This window comes from Rhipicephalus sanguineus, chromosome 9 (genome assembly GCF_013339695.2).
Source record: "Rhipicephalus sanguineus isolate Rsan-2018 chromosome 9, BIME_Rsan_1.4, whole genome shotgun sequence".
Taxonomy (NCBI): Eukaryota; Metazoa; Arthropoda; class Arachnida; order Ixodida; family Ixodidae; genus Rhipicephalus; species Rhipicephalus sanguineus.
This window is the reverse complement of record NC_051184.2, coordinates 70,705,595-70,711,297: the sequence shown is the minus strand read 5'-3', so window position 1 is coordinate 70,711,297 and position 5,703 is coordinate 70,705,595.

The following is a 5,703-nucleotide window of genomic DNA, read 5'->3' as shown; positions in this document are numbered from 1 at the left end:
CCGACTTCCTGCTTGTTACGGCAGTTGAGATACGTGTCGTCTGCAGCGAGGTCAGTCAGGTTGTCCCCTCTTCACACGTAGCGAGGAAGGTGCCGCAGAAGCTCCGGTGGGAGGAGAAATCCCGCGCTTGATGAGCTGCTAGCTGGCTCCCTCTCTTGCGCGGCGCGGGTATCAGCCGCTTGTTTCCGAATCATTTCTAGCGATTTTAAGGAAACACAGCGGTCACGTTTTGGTTGCCTCTGATAATTATAATATTTTAGACCTCGTTCGTTTGTTTGAACTAGGTTGATTTTAGCCTTCAGCATAATCACGCCCCACGAAATTTACGGATGGACGAATAGCCGGGTCCCTTAAGTGCTGCGCACATAAAACGACGAGGTGTCTATGATCGTGCACGGCAACACCGCGTGTGATGTGCCAGGGAAGAAACGACGTTTGATCGTTGAGAGCGGACGGAAAGAGAGGCTCCGAGACCGTCGTGGCTCCCGTACTTGTCTGCTCGGCTGGGGCGCTTGATGCGCACGGGCGGCTCGTTGGTCCGCTCGTCGCCATCCGCCACAACCGTATCTTGGGAGTGAACCGGCGGAGCTTGGTCCACTGGGTCGCTGTTCCAGAGGCCACAGGCGGAGCCCCCGCTTAGAGTGGTGTCAGCTTTTGAAAGGGCAGGTGCCGCCTCCTCGGCCTTGGCGGCAGCGTGGCCGCCATTTTGAATCCCCCGCCCGGTCACTTGTGCGTGGCGCGCGTGCTGTTTTTAGGTTGGTGCTCGTTTCCCTCCAGTTTTATGCGCTCGCTACCGACACCATGGCCGGGTGTTGCGTGCCGCAGGGCACCAATCATTTCAGAAACGCTGGGAACTGTATCGTTTTAGAAGAAACTGGGTTTCTTGGGACAGTAAAAATCAAACATGACAAGCGGAATCCGAAGAACACATTATACACTTGCAGCGTAAGTTTCCGGCCGGTATTTCGAATGCGCACAAGCAAGGATAACTTCTCCCGGTGTTAACCTTGCGTAATAAATGGACACACTGATATCAGCTACGTGCTTAAAATGCTTTGGTTCACGTGTGCATGATCCTGCATTTTTCTTCGCAAACATTCTTTGCTGCATTTGTATGGTCCTGTATCTGCCTTTGATTTTTGCTTTCGCTATTTTTGTGATTTGAAATGTATCATGGAATATATTATGCGTGTTTGTCTGCAGATCAGATCCTTGTTTTTTCCTAATAATAATTATTTGTGAGAATTTACGTCCCAAGAACCCCGATATGATTATGAGAGGCGCCGTATATAGTGGGAGGCTCCCGAAATATTGACCATCTGTTGTTGTTTAACGTACACCTAAATCTATTTCACCTCCATCGAAATGGGGCCGCTGCGGCAGGGATTCCATCCCGCAACCTTCGGGTCACCAGTCCAGCACCATAACACAAACCACGGCGGGTTCTTGTTTTCTATATTCCTTTCCGTGTTTCAAGTACGCCTTCTGTGCTGGTCTGATGCCCATGTATGTATGTGTGCAGTTAAATGTTTTTTATCCTTCCCTGTTTCTGTGTTTCAAGGTTACATTTTCGTGCTGTCTTAAATAATTACGCAGTCCGTGTTTTTTTAATCATTTACGATCACTGTGAATCGACTAATGGCAGTTGTGTTTTATTGTGTAATTTGCGTTTTATTTGTGTAATTGCTTCTGTCAGCGCAGCATTAATGCGCACCAATAAATGGCCTGTACACTGGATATTAATGCACGCACGCACGCACGCACGCACGCACGCACACACGCACACACACACACACACACACACACACACACACACACACACACACACACACACACACACACATTCAGTATTTTATTTCTCTGAGCAAACATAATTTATTTATTTATTAGTAATGTAAGCCCTGAAGGCTCATACAGGAATGCGCATACAAACAGTTCTCGCGAAGCGTCTATACAAAGAAGACGCATGAAAACAACAAGAAGACGGGGAAGCATTGTGTACAGTAGACACTCTATGTCAGTAAAAAAATACAAGAAACAAAGTCAAGTTGTACAATGAGTACGTCATGGAAAACCAGTTAATGAAATAAAAACTCACAGGCTCCCTTATGCGCTCGCTTATACGGCTCGAAAGCGAAAGCCATCTTCTTCCTCTCAATTTTTCGCCCACAAAGAGCGGTTTTGCATTGCCTCGAAGATCGGAGGCACCTCACCTGGTTTTGCACTGCCTCCGTGATCTGCCCACTTTTGACCAAGCTACGATGTCATGTGATAACGGCATCATATGACGTCACGCCAAAATTTGTGAAGCCCTGATGACGTCATATGGTGACGTCATCACGTGACGATCATTTTTCGCATCCCTCATCCCCAACATGATCCCCAATGTAGCGGTACGCTGACGCCGGAGACGCGGGATGCCGACGGTCAAATGTCGCGTTTGATGAGGCATTTAAGGCTTTCGCCTTAAAAAATACATCCGCCCGAAAGTCACGGGTTCGATCCCGGCCGCGGCGGTCGCATTTAGGTGGAGGCGAAATGCTAGAGGCCCGTGTACTGTGCGACGTCAGTGCAGGTTAAAGAACACCAGATGGTCAAAATTCATGGAGCCCTCCACTACGGCGTGCCTCATAATCATATCATGGATCTGGCAAGTGAAACCCCAGATATTATTATTAATAAAAGTGACAAATAAACGACGCCGTGGCCGCACATCTGCCGCACAAAGTGTAAAGGAAACACTCAATAATAATGTGCATGCAATTAGGCATGCGAGAGAACCTGCAGATACAGAAAAAGAAACTGCAGATACAAAAAGAAGGAAAAACGCACTGATACTGCGCGCGTGCAAAGTTTTACGGCATACTACTCAACAACGTATTCATCGTTTTGATAAGGACTCAAGGTGCAACTCGAGTGCCGATACAGTAGCGGCTACTGATTGTGAGAGAGAAATGTCAGCAATAATAATGATAACGAAGCTTTCGTTTCATTTTAGCAGGATATTCGCACCATACTGCCCCTCGGCCCTTTATTCTGTGCACAATATGTATGATGCCATTTATAATAAACGAGTAAATTGTTTGCAAACTGAGCAAAATGAGCCACCTTAATCGCGCTTAGGCAGCTTCGCAACATTAAAGTGTGTGTGTTCAGATACATATACTGCTGCTGCTGACATGTATACAAATACTTTAAACGATTATTTGTGTATTTGGAATGCAGAGCTTACGAGAAAATTAAGTAAGGCTTTAGACTTTGTCGTTTCCGGCGTAAGGAAGAGGATTGGTTTTCAACATAACAGAGTCTACGTCTACCTCTAGCGCATAACACATGCACAGGCCGTCAGCTTACATGAATTACATGCTTCCTTAATAAACATTTAGGCAACAACAGCAATAAAAGCTGTCCAAGCATCAAAAAAGAAAAAGAAAAAGAGAAAGCTCACTAGCGTGCACTTATTTCCGGACGTATCCGCGCACCGCAAGCGCTTTGTGTAGCGCGTTTCGCATGCTGCCGAGCGGCGGCGGGATTCGCAATGGCGGCCGTCGTAGCAGACGACGCGCCTGTCCTCACCCTCAGCGGAGCGCGCGGGTCATCAAGGCACCCTAGCCTGCAGAGAAGCCGCCAGCCTCCTGGTGTGCTTTTAAAACGAAACTAGTATTGACTGACCTGTGTAGCTGATTATGGTGGTGTTCCAAAAAAAACCCTCCTCACCCACAAAAAACCTTGCTGACCCGCAGCTGGCCGGGTCCCTCCAGTCCGAAAGCGATTGCCTTCAAGCAGTCACAGCGACAGCAGCGCCCGTCTCTCCAGTGGTCGCCCACGGAGACAATACCTTGTGCGTGTGTACATGAGGGTATAAGCTCTTCAGTGTTCTCGTTTAAATACGTCGTTTTCTTGCGACTATCACAGCAAGTGCCTCAGCAGTACACCTGTCTCTGCAAATACCGTATAATTTATAAACTGCATCTCATCGTCAAAACCTCACGAAGTTACAAAAAGCATATGGAAAATTCTACATTAGAAACAAAAGATAGCGAAGGTGTACTGAGCGCGACACAAATGCATGAAATCGAGGAATGTCCTCGATCAAGGCCTTCTCAGCCTCTACTTGGCTCTCAATTTTTTTTTTTTTTAACACTGCAAGCTGAACGGGTTGGTAAGTTAACATAGAAGTGGTCGAATAATATTTTTAATCGTCCACCACCTTCGCCATTACTTGGTGAATCCTTATCGGTGAGAGCTTTTCCGCCAATCGATCGATGTTTTTTTGGCGGGTGCTTTAAAAAAAGATCGCAGAATATCCACGGGGTGAATGATGATGAGTGGGGCGAAGCTCCGAGGGAATCATCGATAAACCGTGAAACTCTTCCCTGAAATTCGCCCAGTACGTCATATAAAGAGTGTGAAACACCGTGTACCGGAAGGAGGAGGGATATCGCTCTAAACTTTTAGTGGCATGACTACGGAGTCACACTCATTGCTATCTTCCACACGACCATGCCCCATCTGGGTCATAACCAGATTTTTTTTTTGGAAGAGAGGGGGGGGGGGCAGTTTGACCATCCTTTGTGTATGTTCGTGCATGTGTTCTTGTATATGTGCATGCATATCTAGGCATGCAGATCTGAAAAATCTCGGGTAGAGGGGAATGTTTGAACCTTCCCCTCCCCCCCCCCCCCCTGGCTACACCAGTGCCACCCATTACAAAGTGTTCAGGTATAATTAATCATCACTATCAGCAACCACATCAAAAAAGAATACAGTTGGTTGTGTTGCTTTACAGATGCAAAGTGGCTGCTTCTCCAATTTGAAAAAGGAAGAATTATGGCATAGTGGCCACTTCACAACTGTACTTGCAGTAGGCATTCTAGAATAGTTAGAAAATGCCAGTGTAACGTGCATAGACGTTCCTTTCATCGTGACACAGTTGAAGTGTCCACCAAGAAGCTAGGGCAGGCTAGTGATTGAGAAGGCAATACAAATGGGGCCCGATTGCTCTATCGAATTTGACTCTTGAAGGCAATGCTCAAGCGTCCTCTAATTTTTTTTGCGAAATAAATCACGTGCGCTTCAGAATTGTCCAATATATTAAATAACTCGTTGTCATCTGCTCCAACCCCAGCACCCACTATTTGGTGTTAAAAACTATTTCTTTAGCTTTTTCAATGTCGACTAGCCCCCTCTGTCAAGTGTGGGCAAAATCAATGCAGGGGCGGTCCTCGAATCTAGTCCAAAATGGTAGCGTTCAGCAGTGGCGTCTTCTGCGGCCGCTCACGTCAAACTATGTATTTAGTCAAATACATTTGTCTTGCATTTTTGAAGTTTTTTTGCTTGCTTATCATTTTTAAGTACCTGTGGTACGTTCTGACGTTATTTTCACCATGTTATTTGGTCCTGATGTCCAATAATTCAAGTTCTGATGCCCAAAATATTGGACGTTGCACCACACACAAACCCCAACTTTTACTAAGCTAAGCTTTAACACTTTTTGCCTACGTGGTCTATTCGACCTATACTGAACTTTCTAAAAAAATTCATGCACCTAACTTTAACCCGGGACTCAGGAGGCTAGAGCAAAAAAAAAAAATATTTTACGAATACGTTTGTGCTGGTCAACCAGGCTGCCGAACTGCAGTGCATGACAATGTGAGCTAAGAGACACAGCAGACGTACACAAGTAATGACAAAATGCCCGAA